Raw genomic sequence first — 20,000 nt, forward strand, 5'->3', positions numbered from 1 at the left:
CAAAAATTCAGCCAGAATCAAGGGCATGACATCTTTAAAAGGCCCCTGTCTGCACACAATAATGGCTTACGGCCATACCACCCTGAACAAGCCCGATCTCGTCCGATCTCGGAAGCTAAGCAGGGTCGGGCCTGGTTAGTACTTGGATGGTAGACCGCCTGGGAATACCAGGTGCCGTAAGCTTTTTCATTTTTTTGATCATATGTTTTTTTTTTTATCATATAGAGACATATTCACATGTCCAAAAATTCAGCCAGAATCAAGGGCATGACATCTTTAAAAGGCCCTTTTCTGCACACAATAATGGCTTACGGCCATAGCACCCTGATCTCATCCGATCTCGGAAGCTAAGCTTGGTCGGGCCTGGTTAGTACTTGGATGGGAGACCGCCTGGGAATACCAGGTGCTGTAAGATTTTTCATTTTTTTGATCATATGTTTTTTTTATCATATAGAGACATATTCACATGTCCAAAAATTCAGCCAGAATCAAGGGCATGACATCTTTAAAAGGCCCCTGTCTGCACACAATAATGCCTTACGGCCATACCACCCTTAACACGCCCGATCTCGTCCGATCTCGGAAGCTAAGCAGGGTCGTGCCTGGTTAGTACTTGGATGGGAGACCGCCTGGGAATACCAGGTGCTGTAAGCCTTTTCATTTTTTTGATCATATGTTTTTTTTTTATCATAGAAAGACATATTCACATGTCCAAAAATTCAGCCAGAATCAAGGGCATGACATCTTTAAAAGGCCCCTTTCTGCACACAATAATGGCTTACGGCCATACCACCCTGAACTCGTCAGATCTCCGAAGCTAAGCAGGGTCGGTCCTGGTTAGTACTTCGATGGGAGACCGCCTGGGAATACCAGGTGCTATAAGCTTTTTCATTTTTTTGATCATATGTTTTTTTTGTATCATATAGAGACATATTCACATGTCCAAAAATTCAGCCAGAATCAAGGGCATGACATCTTTAAAAGGCCCCTTTCTGCACACAATAATGGCTTACGGCCATACCACCCTGAACTCGTCAGATCTCCGAAGCTAGGCAGGGTCGGTCCTGGTTAGTACTTGGATGGGAGACCGCCTGGGAATACCAGGTGCTATAAGCTTTTTCATTTTTTTGATCATATGTTTTTTTTGTATCATGTAGAGACATATTCACATGTCCGAAAATTCAGCCAGAATCAAGGGCATGACATCTTTAAAAGGCCCCTTTCTGCACACAATAATGGCTTACGGCCATACCACCCTGAACTCGTCAGATCTCCGAAGCTAGGCAGGGTCGGTCCTGGTTAGTACTTCGATGGGAGACCGCCTGGGAATACCAGGTACTGTAAGCTTTTTCATTTTTTTGATCATATGTTTTTTTTGTATCATATAGAGACATATTCACATGTCCAAAAATTCAGCCAGAATCAAGGGCATGACATCTTTAAAAGACCCCTTTCTGCACACAATAATGGCTTACGGCCATACCACCCTGAATTCGTCTGATCTTGGAAGCTAAGCAGGGTCGGGCCTGGTTAGTAATTGGCTGGGAGAACGCCTGGGAATACCAGGTGCTGTAAGGTATTTCATTTTTTTGATCATATGTTTTTTTTTTATCATATAGAGACATATTCACATGTCCAAAAATTCAGCCAGAATCAAGGGCATGACATCTTTAAAAGGCCCCTTTCTGCACACAATAATGGCTTACGGCCATACCACCCTGATCTCATCCGATCTCGGAAGCTAAGCATGGTCGGGCCTGGTTAGTACTTGGATGGGAGACCGCCTGGGAATACCAGGTGCTGTAAGCTTTTTCATTTTTTTGATCATATGTTTTTTTTTATCATATAGAGACATATTCACATGTCCACAAATTCAACCAGAATCAAGGGCATGACATCTTTAAAAGGCCCCTCTCTGCACACAATAATGGCTTACGGCCATACCACCCTAAACTCGTCCGATCTCGGAAGCTAAGCAGCGTCAGGCCTGGTTAGTACTTGGATGGGAGACCGCCTGGGAATACCAGGTGCTGTAAGCTTTTTCATTTTTTTGATCATATGTTTTTTTTTATCATATAGAGACATATTCACATGTCCAAAAATTCAGCCAGAATCAAGGGCAGGACATCTTTAAAAGGCCCCTTTCTGCACGCAATAATGGCTTACGGCCATACCACCCTGAACAGGCCCTATCTCGTCCGATCTCGGATGCTAAGCAGGGTAGGGCCTGGTTAGTACTTGGATGGGAGACCGCCTGGGAATACCAGGTGCTGTAAGCTTTTTCATTTTTTTGATCATGTTTTTTTTTTTATCATATAGAGACATATTCACATGTCCAAAAATTCAGCCAGAATTAAGGGCATGACATCTTTAAAAGGCCCATGTCTGCACACAATAATGGCTTACGGCCATACCACCCTGAACTCGTCCGATCTCGGAAGCTAAGCAGGGTCGGACCTGGTTAGTACTTGGATGGGAGACCGCCTGGGAATACCAGGTGCTGTAAGCTTTTTTATTTTTTTGATCATATGTTTTTTTTTTATCATAGAGAGACATATTTTCATGTCCAAAAATTCAGCCAGAATCAAGGGCATGACATCTTTAAAAGGCCCCTTTCTGCACACAATAATGGCTTACTGCCATACCACCCTGAACTCATCCGATCTCGGAAGCTAAGCAGGGTCGGGCCTGGTTAGTACTTGGATGGGAGACTGCCTGGGAATACCAGATGCTGTAAGCTTTTTCATTTTTTTGATCATATGTTTTTTTTTTTTATCATAGAGAGACATATTCACATGTCCAAAAATTCAGCCAGAATCAAGGGCATGACATCTTTAAAAGGCCCCTGTCTGCACACAATAATGGATTACAGCCATACCACCCTGAACACGCCCGATCTCGTCCGATCTCGGAAGCTAAGCAGGGTCGGGCCTGTTTAGTACTTGGATGGGAGACCGCCTGGGAATACCAGGTGCTGTAAGCTTTTTAATTTTTTTGATCATATGTTTTTTTATTTATCATATAGAGACATATTCACATGTCCAAAAATTCAGCCAGAATCAAGGGCATGACATCTTTAAAAGGCCCATTTCTGCACACAATAATGGCTAACAGCCATACCACCCTTAACACATCTGATCTCGGAAGCTAAGCAGGGTCGGGCCTGGTTTGTACTTGGATGGGAGACCGCCTGGGAATACCAGGTGCTGTAAGCTTTTTCATTTTTTTGATCATATGTTTTTTTTTTATCATATAGAGACATATTCACATGTCCAAAAATTCAGCCAGAATCAAGGGCATGACATCTTTAAAAGGCCCCTTTCTGCACAAAATAATGGCTTACGGCCATACCAGCCTGAACTCGTCCGATCTCGGAAGCTAAGCATGGTCGGGCCTGGTTAGTACTTGGATGGGAGACCACCTGGGAATATCAGGTGCTGTAAGCTTTTTCATTTTTTTGATCATATGTTTTTTTTTATCATATAGAGACATATTAACATGTCCAAAAATTCAGCCAGAATCAAGGGCATGAAATCTTTAAAAGGCCCCTTTCTGCACACAATAATGGCTTACGGCCATACCACCCTGAACATGCCCCTTTTGCTGTCAGAGTTTGTGTGGTGCTGAAGGAGAGCTGACGTGTCAGTACTGAGCAGGACAGCTGGACTAATTTGTTTGTTTTTTGGATGCGCTTTGGATTTATTTAAATACCTCAGATTGTGAGTGAATGTCCCCCAGCAGTCACTGACTGTTAGGGGGATCGTTTTTCTTTTCACCTTTTTTCCTGTTTTTTTTCCACAATTTTGTGAAGAATTTTTGTTTTTTGTGAATGTTTGCTCGTATGTCGCGAGCAAACTCACACGGACGGATCACAAAGATGACAGGACCACGGACTGGAGAGATGGAAAAAGGAAAAGAGAACGGACAACAACGTGAACAAACAAACATGGCACTGAAACAAAGGAATGGATTAAACGACAACGAGAAGAACGACGGACAAAAAGGACGGATGAAAACAGCAAATGAAACAGGGAACGGAATGGATGACGGAGAGAGAGGAAGAGAGAGGAGCGGCGGGCTGATTGCAGAGAATGGGAGAGGTGGCGAGAGAGCAGAAAAAGAGGAAGCAAAAGTGTCTTTTGAGAGAAAACTAACACTAAACATTGAAATGGTGGGAGACAAAGTTCCTCTAAATCACGTCATGAGCAACATAAAAATGATCTGTGGGGGCCTGCTGGCGTGCAGAACCCTGGGACCTGAAAAACTGGAGGTGACGGTGAGCAACATTAAAGGAAAGGAAAGGCTGCTGGATGGATTTAAGATCGGAGAGACCAGAGTCGTGGCGAGAGAACTAAATAATGATGAGCTGGTGGTGTCTTTTTTAAACCTGCCAGCGTATATCACAGATGAAGAAATAGTTTGGAAGCTGACGGGATGGGGAGTGAAACCGACATCACCAATAAAACGCAGAATGTGGCCTGGAACAATGATAGCTGACGGAACGAGGTTTGTCCGGGTCAGATTTAATGACCAGGTACAGTCACTCCCTTACTCCACAAAGTTTAACACTGTGATGGGGAACGAATACTTTAGAGTAATACATGATAGACAACAAAAAGTGTGCAGGATGTGCATCCAGCCGGGACACATCCTGAGAGAGTGTCCAGAATTTATGTGCCACAACTGTGGGGTGCAGGGACACTTTGCGCGAGAGTGCAGCGCGAACAGCACAAAATGCACAAACTGTAAAAAAAGAGAAAATGAATGTGAGTGTGAAAACGGAGAGGAGAGCAAGAACGAGGTGGAGGAGGTGTACGAGGATGAAGACGAGGCGGAGGAGGTGTACGAGGAGGAGGCGGAGGAGAAGGAGGTGATCGGAGCAAGCAGGAGGGAGATCAGAGAAGACGAGAACAGTGACGGAGAAATGGAGCAGAGCAGAGAGAGCGGAGGAGAACGGGCGTCAGAGTGCGAGCTGGAGACGCCGGAGCTGGCTGGAGAGGGAGGACAGCAGAAGCAGCGAAAAACGAGCGAGAGAGGGAAAAAAGGAGACGGAAGGGACGTGGCAGAAGACCCGGGGGTAAGCATGAGCACAGAGGGGAGGGAGATGCCTGAGAGTGGTGTTGGACAGGCGGGAGGGAGAAAAATCACGCTAAATAATACGGGTAAAAGCACCAGTCCCAATGAAACGGACAGCGAAATGGATGTGGGTGAACTGGCGAGTGCGCAAAAAAGACTAAGTCTTGGACAACGAAAAAAGTTGGTGAAAAAATTGAAATGTAAGGACAAATAATGACTGACAATAACCCCTGTAAATCCGTTTTTTTTGTTTTTATTTTTATGATAATGGCCTTTAATTTATTTTCGATTAACGTGAATGGACTAAGGAACAAAGAAAAAAGACATTCGATTCTTTCCTTGCAGAATGACGTTTTGTGCCTGCAGGAGACCAGGTGGGATGATTCCCTGGTGGAAGACATAAAAAAAGACTTTGTGGGCCATATTTTCTGCTCCAATGGCACGTCGAGGGCGAGAGGAGTGGCGGTTTTAGTCAAAACGGGTCGGGTAACAGGGGTAAATTTGGTTTATGGAGACAAAGAAGGAAGAATAATAGTAATAGACTGTGTGTATGAAACGAAAAATATAAGAATCATAAATATATATGCACCGAATGGAGAAAAAGAAAGGAAAACATTCTTCATTGCAATAAGCAAATGGTGGGAAAGGAATTGTATAATAATCGGTGACTTTAATGTGGCGATGACACCCACCGATGTGTCAAAAAATAATGTGTTTAAGGGGGATGTGAGCAGGGGGACACTTAAAGATATAATGATAACGAAACAATGCATTGATATTTGGAGATTGCTACATCCATGGGAGAGGGTGTTCTCCAGGAGACAAATTGTACTAAATAGATTAAAACAATCTAGAATAAATTATGCTTTGGTGACATGCGAGGTAGTGAGGTGGATTAAAGAAGTTGAATATAAAACTAATATGTGGAGCGATCACGCTGGAATAGAAATCACGTTTAGAAAAGAAACGAATGTACGTAAAGGAGGGATATGGTGCTTTAATGCAAGCTTGCTGGATGATGGAATGTTTGTGAAAAGTATGGAAAGATTGTTGAATGATGTGGGATATGAGTGGAATGAGAGTGAAGATATGAATGTGTGGTGGGATAGTGTAAAAGTCAGAATTAAAAAAAAGTGTATCAATTATAGTAAAGAGAAAAAGTGGAGAGAAAATAGAAAGGAAGAGAATTTGAGAAAACAACTAAGTGAGGAAATAGCATCGCTTGACAGTGTAGATAATGTAGATGTCGAAAAATACATACATTTAAAAGAACAGTTGGGAGTGATTGAACTTAAAAAGAGTAGGGGTGCAGCCATTAGGAGTAAAATACAATATATGTATGAGGGGGAGAGGAGTACAGCCTTTTTTTAGGTCTGGAAAAACAAAAACAAAAAAGAACAGAAATAAACGAATTATTAAATGAAGCAGGTAAAAGTGTGACAGATAAAAAGGGAATTTTAGAAATAGTAAAGGGCTATTATGAAAGCCTGTTTTCGAGACAGGAGTGTGATAGCGTGAGTGTGAACAGAGCTTTGGGTGCCTTAAAGAAAAAACTAAGCGAGGACGATAAAATGTGGTGTGATTGTGAGTTTACAGAGGGAGAAATCAGAAGTGCTTTAGAGGGGTTAAACAAAAACAATAGTCCTGGGAGCGATGGCCTAACTGCGGAATTCTACCAAGCTTTCAAAGAGCAGCTGGTGCCCTTGGTGAACAAATTGAGTAAATATATGGAAAAAGTGAAACATATACCAAAAAGTTTAGGGGAAGGGGTGGTTACTATTTTTTACAAAAACAAGGGGGACAATAAAAATCTGGACAACTACAGACCAATCAGCCTACTCAACACAGACTACAAAATCATAGCGAAAACAATAGCCAATAGAATCAGGGAGGTAATAGGAACAATCATAGAACAAACACAATCATACAGTATACCAAACAGAGACATAGCAGACTCAATCATTTCAATAAAACAGACGGTCAGGGATATGGAAGGGGAGGGGGGAATATGGCTAGGGATTTATTTAAATAAAGCTTTTGACAGAGTAGATCACGGGTTCATGGGGAAGGTGTTAGAGAAGTTTGGATTCGGGGAGAGAATGAGAGAATGGATAAATATGTTGTATACAGGAGCGGAAAGCAAGATAAAATGTAACGGGGAACTAACTGATTCTTTTAAAATATCAAGGTCAGTGAGACAAGGATGTCCGATGTCAGCGCTGTTGTACAGCTTGGTAGCAGAGCCGCTGGCAGCACTGATATCGGAAGACGTAAACATAAAAGGTATAGGTAAGGAAAACGTAAAAATAATACAGTATGCAGATGACGTGAATATAATGGTAAAAGGAGAGGAGGATATAGAATTGATATTAAAACATGTACAAACTTATGAAAGAGCATCTGGGGCAAAAGTAAATGAAAATAAGTCAGAAATTATGTTACTAGGTAAGGAATCCAATCTAGTTAATAAGTGGGGATTTAAAACGGTGTGTGAGAGAAGAAAAGTGTTGGGAGTGAATATGGGGAAAAATGAGAATGAATGTGATGATGTAACATGGAAAGAGGTGGTGGGTAAAATTAAAAAAACATTGAATTTGTGGAAAGCGAGGGGTCTATTGTTGAGAGGAAGGGTAGCCGTAACAAATGCTCTCGTGTTGTCCAAAGTGAATCATGCGCTGAGTACTTGTACGCTTCCGGACTGGGCCTTTAAGGAGATTTCAAAGACCATTAGGGACTTTATTTGGAAAAACAAAGCAGCGAGTATAGCTCACAAAACAATAATAGGGGCTAAAGATCAGGGGGGGCTAGCTTTGATTGATTTACTTACAAAAAAAGTAGCACTAAGAGTCAAATTGATAGGCAAATTTATGGACCAGAACCGGAACGTAGTTTGGAAAAACCACTTCAAACAATATCTGTGCAGTTTTGGACTTTACAACGAGGACAACCTGTACCAGATCAATAACCCGGATTCATTTAAACACTTGCCACGGTTTTTCCAGGAAGTACTCAGTGCGTGGTATCAGGTTTCATCCTGGACTGTACCAGAGTGCGGAACGAGAGGGTCAGTGCTACGACTGCCCTTCCTCTCGAGCCCGTATTTTAAAAATGGGGAGAGGGTAATTAAGTGTGAAGCTATGTCGAAAGCGGGATATATTAGAATAAGGGATTTACTGAACTGTGGGGGGGATTTTGATTTACAAATGGTGGTGAGGGGTTTAAAAAATAAAGGGTGTGTGTGCAGAAAGGATGTGATTGAGGGAGTGTTTGCAAATGTAAAATTGTCTTTGTCGAGCGAATGGGAAAAATTAATCAAAGAGAAGGAGGGAGTGATGCAGGACGATGTGGGGGGGATCTCCCTGTGCCTAGGGGAGAAGAAACACAACATTATAGATGTCACTACAAAAATTTGGTATAGATGCGCAATCACACATAGAATACAGAAACCCACATCCGAAGTAAAATGGACAGACACATACCACAACAAGCAACATGATATGGAAGAACATTAACATTCCGCATACACCACATGCAATATTTGACCTAGATTTCAAACTGAGGCACAGGAGGATCTTCACCTGCATCGTCCTGCATCAGATCCATAAGGAGAGGTATGAAAGAAAGTGTTGTGTATGTGAAAGTACGGTTGAGGATTTAATACATTTGTTTGTTACGTGTGGGGAATTGGTTTATTTTTGGGGAAAAATAAGAGAAATGTTGGGGAAATGCAGTAAGAATGAGTGTTGGAATGAAAGGGGGTGGGAATTGTCGGTGTTGTTGGGGGTGGGAACAAAACAAAAAAATCACAATGTAATGAATATAATTTTGGCTTTTGCAAGAAAAGCGGTTTTTAACAGGAGGAATTATGCACTGTATGAAAGTAAGAAAATGAATGTGTGGAGAATGTTTGTGAATGAATGGAAAGCACATCTTAAATTGCTGTACATAGCGAATGAGAGTGAGTTTGTGAGAATGTTTGTGGAAGGTGCGAATGTGTGTAGAGTAAACGAGGAGGGAATTATGTGGGATGTCTAAATTATTTTGTTTTTGGTTTTTTTGGTACGAGGGCTTCTTTTTTGGTCATGGGGAAAATGGGTGATTTGATTTGGGTTTGTTTTTTTTTCTCATTGGTTTTTTGAGAATACTGTGGGGTTTTTGTATGTTTTTGTGGTTTGTTTTCAGAGGGGTGTTTGCTTTAGGGGAGGGACTCAGAAGAGTTGTCATGAGTTGGGGGTATCAGGGGTGGTTTGAGTTTTTTTTTTTTTTCTGATGCTATGTTTTTATTGTTTTTAGGGTGCCGTTTGCGTCAGAGGGGAGGTTTAATTTAGAGGGTGTATGTATTATAATAGCATTTGTTGGAAATGATGTGAAAGAATTATAAATGTTTTTGTAATTTTGATAATAAAAGATTAAAAAAAAAACACGCCCGATCTCGCCCGATCTCGGAAGCTAAGCAGGGCCGGCCTGGTTAGTACTTGGATGGGAGAACACCTGGGAATACCAGGTGCTGTAAGCTTTTTTATTTTTTTGATCATATGTTTTTTTTTTATCATAGAGAGACATATTCACATGTCCAAAAATTCAGCCAGAATCAAGGGCATGACATCTTTAAAAGGCCCCTGTCTGTACACAATAATGGCTTACGGCCATACCACCCTGAACTCATCCGATCTCGGAAGCTAAACAGGGTCGGGCCTGGTTAGTACTTGGATGGGAGACCGCCCGGGAATACCAGGTGCTGTAAGCATTTTCATTTTTTTTTATCATATGTTTTTTTTTTTATCATATAGAGACATATTCACATGTCCAAAAATTCAGCCAGAATCAAGGGCATGACATCTTTAAAAGGCCCCTTTCTGCACACAATAAAGGCTTACGGCCATACAACCCTGAAATTCTCCGATCTTAGAAGCTAAGCAGGGTCGGGACTGGTTAGTACTTGGATGGGAGACTGCCAGGGAATACCAGGTGCTGTAAGGTTTTTCATTTTTTTTGATCATATGTTTTTTTTTATCATATAGAGACATATTCACATGTCCAAAAATTCAGCCAGAATCAAGGGCATGACATCTTTAAAAGGCCCCTTTTTGCACACAATAATGGCTTACGGCCATACCACCCTGAACTCGTCCGATCTCGGAAGCTAAGTAGGGTCCGACCTGGTTAGTACTTGGATTGGAGACTGCCTGGGAATACCAGGTGCTGTAAGCTTTTTCATTTTTTTGATCATATGTTTTTTTTCTTATCATAGAGAGACATATTCACATGTCCAAAAATTCAGCCAGAATCAAGGGCATGACATCTTTAAAAGGCCCCTTTTTGCACACAATAATGGCTTACGGCCATACCACCCTGAACACGCCCGATCTCGTCCGATCTCAGAAGCTATGCAGGGTCAGGCCTGGTTAGTACTTGGATGGGAGACCGCCTGGGAATACCAGGTGCTGTAAGCTTTTTCATTTTTTTGATCATATGTTTTTTTTTTTATCATATAGAGACATATTCACATGTCCAAAAATTCAGCCAGAATCAAGGGCATGACATCTTTAAAAGGCCCCTTTCTGCACACAATAAAGGCTTACGGCCATACAACCCTGAAATTCTCCGATCTTAGAAGCTAAGCAGGGTCGGGACTGGTTAGTACTTGGATGGGAGACTGCCAGGGAATACCAGGTGCTGTAAGGTTTTTCATTTTTTTTGATCATATGTTTTTTTTTATCATATAGAGACATATTCACATGTCCAAAAATTCAGCCAGAATCAAGGGCATGACATCTTTAAAAGGCCCCTTTTTGCACACAATAATGGCTTACGGCCATACCACCCTGAACTCGTCCGATCTCGGAAGCTAAGTAGGGTCCGACCTGGTTAGTACTTGGATTGGAGACTGCCTGGGAATACCAGGTGCTGTAAGCTTTTTCATTTTTTTGATCATATGTTTTTTTTCTTATCATAGAGAGACATATTCACATGTCCAAAAATTCAGCCAGAATCAAGGGCATGACATCTTTAAAAGGCCCCTTTTTGCACACAATAATGGCTTACGGCCATACCACCCTGAACACGCCCGATCTCGTCCGATCTCAGAAGCTATGCAGGGTCAGGCCTGGTTAGTACTTGGATGGGAGACCGCCTGGGAATACCAGGTGCTGTAAGCTTTTTCATTTTTTTGATCATATGTTTTTTTTTTTATCATATAGAGACATATTCACATGTCCAAAAATTCAGTCACAATCAAGGGCATGACATCTTTAAAAGGCCCCTGTCTGCACACAATAATGGCTTACAGCCATACCACCCTGAACACGCCCGATCTCGTCCGATCTCGGAAGCTATGCAGGGTTGGGCCTGGTTAGTACTTGGATGGGAGACCGCCTGGGAATACCAGATGCTGTAAGCTGTTTCATTTTTTTGATCATATGTTTTTTTTTTAATCATATAGAGACATATTCACATGTCCAAAAATTCAGCCAGAATCAAGGGCATGACATCTTTAAAATGCCCCTTTCTGCACACAATGAAGTTTACGGCCATACCACCCTGAACTTGTCCGATCTCGGAAGCTAAGCAGGGTCGGGCCTGGTTAGTACTTGGATGGGAGACCGCCTGGGCATACCAGGTGCTGTAAGCTTTTTCATTTTTTTGATCATATGTTTTTTTTTTTATCATATAGAGACATATTCACGTCCAAAAATTCAGCCAGAATCAAGGGCATGACATCTTTAAAAGGCCCCTTTCTGCACACAATAATGGCTAACAGCCATACCACCCTTAACACGTCTGATCTCGGAAGCTAAGCAGGGTCGGGCCTGGTTAGTACTTGGATGGGAGACCGCCTGGGAATACCAGGTGCTGTAAGCTTTTTCATTTTTTTGATCATATGTTTTTTTTTTATCATATAGAGACATATTCACATGTCCAAAAATTCAGCCAGAATCAAGGGCATGACATCTTTAAAAGGCCCCTTTCTGCACACAATAATGGCTTACAGCCATACCACCCTGAACACGCCCGATCTCGTCCGATCTCGGAAGCTAACCAGGGTCGGGCCTGGTTAGTACTTGGATGGGAGACCGCCTGGGAATACCAGGTGCTGTAAGCTTTTTCATTTTTCTGATCATATGTTTTTTTTTATCATATAGAGACATATTCACATGTCCAAAAATTCAGCCAGAATCAAGGGCATGACATCTTTAAAAGGCCCCTTTCTGCACACAATAATGGCTTACGGCCATACAACCCTGAACTCATCCGATCTCGGAAGCAAAGCATGGTCGGGCCTGGTTAGTACTTGGATGGGAGACCGCCTGGGAATACTAGGTGCTGTAAGCTTTTTCATTTTTTTGATCATATGTTTTTTTTTAATCATATAGAGACATATTCACATGTCCAAAAATTCAGCCAGAATCAAGGGCATGACATCTTTAAAAGGCCCCTGTCTGCACACAATAATGGCTTACGGCCATACCACCCTGAACTCGTCCGATCTCGGAAGCTAAGCAGGTTCGGGCTTGGTTAGTACTTGGATGAGAGACCGCCTGGGAATACCAGGTGCTGTAAGCTTTTGCATTTTTTTTGATCATATGTTTTTTTTTATCATATAGAGACATATTCACATGTCCAAAAATTCAGCCAGAATCAAGGGCATGACATCTTTAAAAGGCCCCTTTCTGCACACAACAAGGGCTTACGGCCATACCACCCTGAACACGCCCCTTTTGCTGTCAGAGTTTGTGTGGTGCTGAAGGAGAGCTGACGTGTCAGTACTGAGCAGGACAGCTGGACTAATTTGTTTGTTTTTTGGATGCGCTTTGGATTTATTTAAATACCTCAGATTATGAGTGAATGTCCCCCAGCAGTCACTGACTGTTAGGGGGATCGTTTTTCTTTTCACCTTTTTTCCTGTTTTTTTTCCACAATTTTGTGAAGAATTTTTGTTTTTTGTGAATGTTTGCTCGTATGTCGCGAGCAAACTCACACGGACAGATCACAAAGATGACAGGACCACGGACTGGAGAGATGGAAAAAGGAAAAGAGAACGGACAACAACGTGAACAAACAAACATGGCACTGAAACAAAGGAATGGATTAAACGACAACGAGAAGAACGACGGACAAAAAGGACGGATGAAAACGGCAAATGAAACAGGGAACTGAATGGATGACGGAGAGAGAGGAAGAGAGAGGAGCGGCGGGCTGATTGCTCCGCATGCAGAGAATGGGAGACGTGGCGAGAGAGCAGAAAAAGAGGAAGCAAAAGTGTCTTTTGAGAGAAAACTAACACTAAACATTGAAATGGTGGGAGACAAAGTTCCTCTAAATCACGTCATGAGCAACATAAAAATGATCTGTGGGGGCCTGCTGGCGTGCAGAACCCTGGGACCTGAAAAACTGGAGGTGACGGTGAGCAACATTAAAGGAAAGGAAAGGCTGCTGGATGGATTTAAGATCGGAGAGACCAGAGTCGTGGCGAGAGAACTAAATAATGATGAGCTGGTGGTGTCTTTTTTAAACCTGCCAGCGTATATCACAGATGAGGAAATAGTTTGGAAGCTGACGGGATGGGGAGTGAAACCGACATCACCAATAAAACGCAGAATGTGGCCTGGAACAATGATAGCTGACGGAACGAGGTTTGTCCGGGTCAGATTTAATGACCAGGTACAGTCACTCCCTTTCTCCACAAAGTTTAACACTGTGATGGGGAACGAATACTCTAGAGTAATACATGATAGACAACAAAAAGTGTGCAGGATGTGCATCCAGCCGGGACACATCCTGAGAGAGTGTCCAGAATTTATGTGCCACAACTGTGGGGTGCAGGGACACTTTGCGCGAGAGTGCAGCGCGAACAGCACAAAATGCACAAACTGTAAAAAAAGAGAAAATGAATGTGAGTGTGAGAACGGAGAGGAGAGCAAGAACGAGGTGGAGGAGGTGTACGAGGATGAAGACGAGGCGGAGGAGGTGTACGAGGAGGAGGCGGAGGAGAAGGAGGTGATCGGAGCAAGCAGGAAGGAGATCAGAGAAGACGAGAACAGTGACGGAGAAATGGAGCAGAGCAGAGAGAGCGGAGGAGAACGGGCGTCAGAGTGCGAGCTGGAGACGCCGGAGCTGGCTGGAGAGGGAGGACAGCAGAAGCAGCGAAAAACGAGCGAGAGAGGGAAAAAAGGAGACGGAAGGGACGTGGCAGAAGACCCGGGGGTAAGCATGAGCACAGAGGGGAGGGAGATGCCTGAGAGTGGTGTTGGACAGGCGGGAGGGAGAAAAATCACGCTAAATAATACGGGTAAAAGCACCAGTCCCAATGAAACGGACAGCGAAATGGATGTGGGTGAACTGGCGAGTGCGCAAAAAAGACTAAGTCTTGGACAACGAAAAAAGTTGGTGAAAAAATTGAAATGTAAGGACAAATAATGACTGACAATAACCCCTGTAAATCCTTTTTTTTTGTTTTTATTTTTATGATAATGGCCTTTAATTTATTTTCGATTAACGTGAATGGACTAAGGAACAAAGAAAAAAGACATGCGATTCTTTCCTTGCAGAATGACGTTTTGTGCCTGCAGGAGACCAGGTGGGATGATTCCCTGGTGGAAGACATAAAAAAAGACTTTGTGGGCCATATTTTCTGCTCCAATGGCACGTCGAGGGCGAGAGGAGTGGCGGTTTTAGTCAAAACGGGTCGGGTAACAGGGGTAAATTTGGTTTATGGAGACAAAGAAGGAAGAATAATAGTAATAGACTGTGTGTATGAAACGAAAAATATAAGAATCATAAATATATATGCACCGAATGGAGAAAAAGAAAGGAAAACATTCTTCATTGCAATAAGCAAATGGTGGGAAAGGAATTGTATAATAATCGGTGACTTTAATGTGGCGATGACACCCACCGATGTGTCAAAAAATAATGTGTTTAAGGGGGATGTGAGCAGGGGGACACTTAAAGATATAATGATAACGAAACAATGCATTGATATTTGGAGATTGCTACATCCATGGGAGAGGGTGTTCTCCAGGAGACAAATTGTACTAAATAGATTAAAACAATCTAGAATAGATTATGCTTTGGTGACATGCGAGGTAGTGAGGTGGATTAAAGAAGTTGAATATAAAACTAATATGTGGAGCGATCACGCTGGAATAGAAATCACGTTTAGAAAAGAAACGAATGTACGTAAAGGAGGGATATGGTGCTTTAATGCAAGCTTGCTGGATGATGGAATGTTTGTGAAAAGTATGGAAAGATTGTTGAATGATGTGGGATATGAGTGGAATGAGAGTGAAGATATGAATGTGTGGTGGGATAGTGTAAAAGTCAGAATTAAAAAAAAGTGTATCAATTATAGTAAAGAGAAAAAGTGGAGAGAAAATAGAAAGGAAGAGAATTTGAGAAAACAACTAAGTGAGGAAATAGCATCGCTTGACAGTGTAGATAATGTAGATGTCGAAAAATACATACATTTAAAAGAACAGTTGGGAGTGATTGAACTTAAAAAGAGTAGGGGTGCAGCCATTAGGAGTAAAATACAATATATGTATGAGGGGGAGAGGAGTACAGCCTTTTTTTTAGGTCTGGAAAAACAAAAACAAAAAAGAACAGAAATAAACGAATTATTAAATGAAGCAGGTAAAAGTGTGACAGATAAAAAGGGAATTTTAGAAATAGTAAAGGGCTATTATGAAAGCCTGTTTTCGAGACAGGAGTGTGATAGCGTGAGTGTGAACAGAGCTTTGGGTGCCTTAAAGAAAAAACTAAGCGAGGACGATAAAATGTGGTGTGATTGTGAGTTTACAGAGGGAGAAATCAGAAGTGCTTTAGAGGGGTTAAACAAAAACAAAAGTCCTGGGAGCGATGGCCTAACTGCGGAATTCTACCAAGCTTTCAAAGAGCAGCTGGTGCCCTTGGTGAACAAATTGAGTAAATATATGGAAAAAGTGAAACATATACCAAAAAGTTTAGGGGAAGGGGTGGTTACTATTTTTTACAAAAACAAGGGGGACAATAAAAATCTGGACAACTACAGACCAATCAGCCTACTCAACACAGACTACAAAATCATAGCGAAAACAATAGCCAATAGAATCAGGGAGGTAATAGGAACAATCATAGAACAAACACAATCATACAGTATACCAAACAGAGACATAGCAGACTCAATCATTTCAATAAAACAGACGGTCAGGGATATGGAAGGGGAGGGGGGAATATGGCTAGGGATTGATTTAAATAAAGCTTTTGACAGAGTAGATCACGGGTTCATGGGGAAGGTGTTAGAGAAGTTTGGATTCGGAGAGAGAATGAGAGAATGGATAAATATGTTGTATACAGGAGCGGAAAGCAAGATAAAATGTAACGGGGAACTAACTGATTCTTTTAAAATATCAAGGTCAGTGAGACAAGGATGTCCGATGTCAGCGCTGTTGTACAGCTTGGTAGCAGAGCCGCTGGCAGCACTGATATCGGAAGACGTAAACATAAAAGGTATAGGTAAGGAAAACGTAAAAATAATACAGTATGCAGATGACGTGAATATAATGGTAAAAGGAGAGGAGGATATTGAATTAATATTAAAACATGTACAAACTTATGAAAGAGCATCTGGGGCAAAAGTAAATGAAAATAAGTCAGAAATTATGTTACTAGGTAAGGAATCCAATCTAGTTAATAAGTGGGGATTTAAAACGGTGTGTGAGAGAAGAAAAGTGTTGGGAGTGAATATGGGGAAAAATGAGAATGAATGTGATGATATAACATGGAAAGAGGTGGTGGGTAAAATTAAAAAAACATTGAATTTGTGGAAAGCGAGGGGTCTATTGTTGAGAGGAAGGGTAGCCGTAACAAATGCTCTCGTGTTGTCCAAAGTGAATCATGCGCTGAGTACTTGTACGCTTCCGGACTGGGCCTTTAAGGAGATTTCAAAGACCATTAGGGACTTTATTTGGAAAAACAAAGCAGCGAGTATAGCTCACAAAACAATAATAGGGGCTAAAGATCAGGGGGGGCTAGCTTTGATTGATTTACTTACAAAAAAAGTAGCACTAAGAGTCAAATTGATAGGCAAATTTATGGACCAGAACCGGAACGTAGTTTGGAAAAACCACTTCAAACAATATCTGTGCAGTTTTGGACTCTACAACGAGGACAACCTGTACCAGATCAATAACCCGGATTCATTTAAACACTTGCCACGGTTTTTCCAGGAAGTACTCAGTGCGTGGTATCAGGTTTCATCCTGGACTGTACCAGAGTGCGGAACGAGAGGGTCAGTGCTACGACTGCCCTTCCTCTCGAGCCCGTATTTTAAAAATGGGGAGAGGGTAATTAAGTGTGAAGCTATGTCGAAAGCGGGATATATTAGAATAAGGGATTTACTGAACTGTGGGGGGGATTTTGATTTACAAATGGTGGTGAGGGGTTTAAAAAATAAAGGGTGTGTGTGCAGAAAGGATGTGATTGAGGGAGTGTTTGCAAATGTAAAATTGTCTTTGTCGAGCGAATGGGAAAAATTAATCAAAGAGAAGGAGGGAGTGATGCAGGACGATGTGGGGGGGATCTCCCTGTGCCTAGGGGAGAAGAAACACAACATTATAGATGTCACTACAAAAATTTGGTATAGGTGCGAAATCACACATAGAATACAGAAACCCACATCCGAAGTAAAATGGACAGACACATACCCGGACATAACAAGCAACATGATATGGAAGAACATTAACATTCCGCATACACCACATGCAATATTTGACCTAGATTTCAAACTGAGGCACAGGAGGATCTTCACCTGCATCGTCCTGCATCAGATCCATAAGGAGAGGTATGAAAGAAAGTGTTGTGTATGTGAAAGTACGGATGAGGATTTAATACATTTGTTTGTTACGTGTGGGGAATTGGTTTATTTTTGGGGAAAAATAAGAGAAATGTTGAGGAAATGCAGTAAGAATGAGTGTTGGAATGAAAGGGGGTGGGAATTGTCGGTGTTGTTGGGGGTGGGAACAAAACAAAAAAATCACAATGTAATGAATATAATTTTGGCTTTTGCAAGAAAAGCGGTTTTTAACAGGAGGAATTATGCACTGTATGAAAGTAAGAAAATGAATGTGTGGAGAATGTTTGTGAATGAATGGAAAGCACATCTTAAATTACTGTACATAGCGAATGAGAGTGAGTTTGTGAGAATGTTTGTGGAAGGTGCGAATGTGTGTAGAGTAAACGAGGAGGGAATTATGTGGGATGTCTAAATTATTTTGTTTTTGGTTTTTTTGGTACGAGGGCTTCTTTTTTGGTCATGGGGAAAATGGGTGATTTGATGTGGGTTTTTTTTTTCTCAGTGGTTTTTTGAGAATACTGTGGGGTTTTTGTATGTTTTTGTGGTTTGTTTTCAGAGGGGTGTTTGCTTTGGGGGAGGGACTCAGAAGAGTTGTCATGAGTTGGGGGTATCAGGGGTGGTTTGAGTTTTTTTTCTGATGCTATGTTTTTATTGTTTTTAGGGTGCCGTTTGCGTCAGAGGGGAGGTTTAATTTAGAGGGTGTATGTATTGTAATAGCATTTGTTGTAAATGATGTGAAAGAATTATAAATGTTTTTGTAATTTTGATAATAAAAGATTAAAAAAACACGCCCGATCTCGTCAGATCTCGGAAGCTAAGCAGGGTCGGGCCTGTTTAGTACTTGGATGGGAGACCGCCTAGGAATACCAGGTGCTGTAAGCTTTTTCATTTTTTTGATCATATGTTTTTTTTTTATCATATAGAGACATATTCACATGTCCAAAAATTCAGCCAGAATCAAGGGCATGACATCTTTAAAAGGCCCCTTTCTGCACACAATAATGGCTTACGGCCAAACCACCCTGAACTCGTCCAATCTCGGAAGCTAAGCAGGGTCGGGCCTGGTTAGTACTTGGATGGGAGACCGCCTGGGAATACCAGGTGCTGTAAGCTTTTTCATTTTTTTGATCATATGTTTTTTTTTTATCATATAGAGACATATTCACATGTCCAAAAATTCAGCCAGAATCAAGGGCATGACATCTTTAAAAGGCCCCTTTCTGCACACAATAACAGATTACGGCCATACCACCCTTAACACGCCCGATCTCGTCCCATCTCGGAAGCTAAGCAGGGTCGTGCCTGGTTAGTACTTGGATGGGAGACCGCCTGGGAATACCAGGTGCTGTAAGCTTTTTCATTTTTTTTGATCATATATTTTTTTTTTATAATATAGAGACATATTCACATGACCAAAAATTCAACCAGAATCAAGGGCATGACATCTTTAAAATGCCCCTTTCTGCACACAGTAATGGCTTACGGCCATACCACCCTGAACTCGTCCGATCTCGGAAGCTAAGTAGGGTAGGGCCTGGTTAGTACTTGGATGGGAGACCGCCTGGGAATACCAGGTGCTGTAAGCTTTTTCATTTTTTTGATCGTATGTTTTTTTTTATCATATAGAGACATATTCACATGTCCAAAAATTCAGCCAGAATCAAGGGCATGACATCTTTAAAAGGCCCCTTTCTGCACACAATAATGGCTTACGGCCATACCACCCTGAACACGCCCGATCTCGTCCGATCTCGGAAGCTAAGCAGGGTCGGGCCTGTTTAGTACTTGCATGGGAGACCGCCTGGGAATACCAGGTGCTGTAAGCTTTTTAATTTTTTTTGATCATATGATTTTTTTTTATCATATAGAGACATATTCACATGTCCAAAAATTCAACCAGAATCAAGGGCATGACATCTTCAAAAGGCCCCTTTCTGCACACAATAATGGCTTACGGCCATACCACCCTGAACTCGTCCGATCTCGCAAGCTTAGCAGGGTCGGGCCTGGTTAGTACTTGGATGGGAGACCGCCTGGGAATACCAGGTGCTGTAAGCTTTTTCATTTTTTTGATCATATGTTTTTTTTTATC

The 20,000-nt window shown here is 41.9% G+C and overlaps 10 non-coding genes and 20 pseudogenes across 10 annotated transcripts; all 30 read left to right on the plus strand.

Moving 5' to 3' along the window:
- The first annotated feature begins 64 nt into the window (after positions 1–64).
- On the plus strand, positions 65–183 carry LOC132971827 (5S ribosomal RNA). The gene has a single exon (XR_009672784.1). It is a non-coding gene; the product is annotated as a 5S ribosomal RNA (ribosomal RNA).
- Positions 184–306: 123 nt separating this feature from the next.
- Positions 307–415, plus strand: LOC132971770 (5S ribosomal RNA; annotated as a pseudogene).
- Positions 416–535: 120 nt separating this feature from the next.
- On the plus strand, positions 536–654 carry LOC132971468 (5S ribosomal RNA). Its single transcript, XR_009672670.1, has one exon. It is a non-coding gene; the product is annotated as a 5S ribosomal RNA (ribosomal RNA).
- A 122-nt stretch (positions 655–776) lies between these two features.
- Positions 777–885, plus strand: LOC132971730 (5S ribosomal RNA; annotated as a pseudogene).
- A 122-nt stretch (positions 886–1,007) lies between these two features.
- On the plus strand, positions 1,008–1,116 carry LOC132971776 (5S ribosomal RNA; annotated as a pseudogene).
- A 122-nt stretch (positions 1,117–1,238) lies between these two features.
- Positions 1,239–1,347, plus strand: LOC132971771 (5S ribosomal RNA; annotated as a pseudogene).
- A 353-nt stretch (positions 1,348–1,700) lies between these two features.
- LOC132971610 (5S ribosomal RNA) lies at positions 1,701–1,809 on the plus strand (annotated as a pseudogene).
- A 121-nt stretch (positions 1,810–1,930) lies between these two features.
- Positions 1,931–2,039, plus strand: LOC132971747 (5S ribosomal RNA; annotated as a pseudogene).
- Positions 2,040–2,160: 121 nt separating this feature from the next.
- Positions 2,161–2,279, plus strand: LOC132971502 (5S ribosomal RNA). Its single transcript, XR_009672705.1, has one exon. It is a non-coding gene; the product is annotated as a 5S ribosomal RNA (ribosomal RNA).
- A 121-nt stretch (positions 2,280–2,400) lies between these two features.
- On the plus strand, positions 2,401–2,509 carry LOC132971588 (5S ribosomal RNA; annotated as a pseudogene).
- Positions 2,510–2,631: 122 nt separating this feature from the next.
- On the plus strand, positions 2,632–2,740 carry LOC132971705 (5S ribosomal RNA; annotated as a pseudogene).
- Positions 2,741–2,864: 124 nt separating this feature from the next.
- Positions 2,865–2,983, plus strand: LOC132971778 (5S ribosomal RNA). The gene has a single exon (XR_009672778.1). It is a non-coding gene; the product is annotated as a 5S ribosomal RNA (ribosomal RNA).
- Positions 2,984–3,106: 123 nt separating this feature from the next.
- LOC132971645 (5S ribosomal RNA) lies at positions 3,107–3,215 on the plus strand (annotated as a pseudogene).
- A 122-nt stretch (positions 3,216–3,337) lies between these two features.
- On the plus strand, positions 3,338–3,446 carry LOC132971711 (5S ribosomal RNA; annotated as a pseudogene).
- Positions 3,447–9,714: 6,268 nt separating this feature from the next.
- Positions 9,715–9,823, plus strand: LOC132971583 (5S ribosomal RNA; annotated as a pseudogene).
- Positions 9,824–10,178: 355 nt separating this feature from the next.
- LOC132971791 (5S ribosomal RNA) lies at positions 10,179–10,287 on the plus strand (annotated as a pseudogene).
- Positions 10,288–10,410: 123 nt separating this feature from the next.
- On the plus strand, positions 10,411–10,529 carry LOC132971493 (5S ribosomal RNA). The gene has a single exon (XR_009672696.1). It is a non-coding gene; the product is annotated as a 5S ribosomal RNA (ribosomal RNA).
- A 354-nt stretch (positions 10,530–10,883) lies between these two features.
- LOC132971792 (5S ribosomal RNA) lies at positions 10,884–10,992 on the plus strand (annotated as a pseudogene).
- Positions 10,993–11,115: 123 nt separating this feature from the next.
- On the plus strand, positions 11,116–11,234 carry LOC132971494 (5S ribosomal RNA). Its single transcript, XR_009672697.1, has one exon. It is a non-coding gene; the product is annotated as a 5S ribosomal RNA (ribosomal RNA).
- A 123-nt stretch (positions 11,235–11,357) lies between these two features.
- LOC132971457 (5S ribosomal RNA) lies at positions 11,358–11,476 on the plus strand. Its single transcript, XR_009672659.1, has one exon. It is a non-coding gene; the product is annotated as a 5S ribosomal RNA (ribosomal RNA).
- A 122-nt stretch (positions 11,477–11,598) lies between these two features.
- Positions 11,599–11,707, plus strand: LOC132971666 (5S ribosomal RNA; annotated as a pseudogene).
- A 121-nt stretch (positions 11,708–11,828) lies between these two features.
- Positions 11,829–11,937, plus strand: LOC132971639 (5S ribosomal RNA; annotated as a pseudogene).
- Positions 11,938–12,059: 122 nt separating this feature from the next.
- On the plus strand, positions 12,060–12,178 carry LOC132971626 (5S ribosomal RNA). The gene has a single exon (XR_009672764.1). It is a non-coding gene; the product is annotated as a 5S ribosomal RNA (ribosomal RNA).
- Positions 12,179–12,299: 121 nt separating this feature from the next.
- Positions 12,300–12,408, plus strand: LOC132971750 (5S ribosomal RNA; annotated as a pseudogene).
- A 122-nt stretch (positions 12,409–12,530) lies between these two features.
- On the plus strand, positions 12,531–12,639 carry LOC132971734 (5S ribosomal RNA; annotated as a pseudogene).
- Positions 12,640–18,912: 6,273 nt separating this feature from the next.
- Positions 18,913–19,021, plus strand: LOC132971662 (5S ribosomal RNA; annotated as a pseudogene).
- A 122-nt stretch (positions 19,022–19,143) lies between these two features.
- LOC132971549 (5S ribosomal RNA) lies at positions 19,144–19,262 on the plus strand. Its single transcript, XR_009672751.1, has one exon. It is a non-coding gene; the product is annotated as a 5S ribosomal RNA (ribosomal RNA).
- Positions 19,263–19,385: 123 nt separating this feature from the next.
- LOC132971579 (5S ribosomal RNA) lies at positions 19,386–19,494 on the plus strand (annotated as a pseudogene).
- A 121-nt stretch (positions 19,495–19,615) lies between these two features.
- LOC132971719 (5S ribosomal RNA) lies at positions 19,616–19,734 on the plus strand. Its single transcript, XR_009672773.1, has one exon. It is a non-coding gene; the product is annotated as a 5S ribosomal RNA (ribosomal RNA).
- Positions 19,735–19,857: 123 nt separating this feature from the next.
- On the plus strand, positions 19,858–19,966 carry LOC132971716 (5S ribosomal RNA; annotated as a pseudogene).
- The last annotated feature ends 34 nt before the right edge of the window (positions 19,967–20,000 follow it).

Source organism: Labrus mixtus, unplaced genomic scaffold (genome assembly GCF_963584025.1).
Source record: "Labrus mixtus unplaced genomic scaffold, fLabMix1.1 SCAFFOLD_93, whole genome shotgun sequence".
NCBI lineage: Eukaryota > Metazoa > Chordata > Actinopteri > Labriformes > Labridae > Labrus > Labrus mixtus.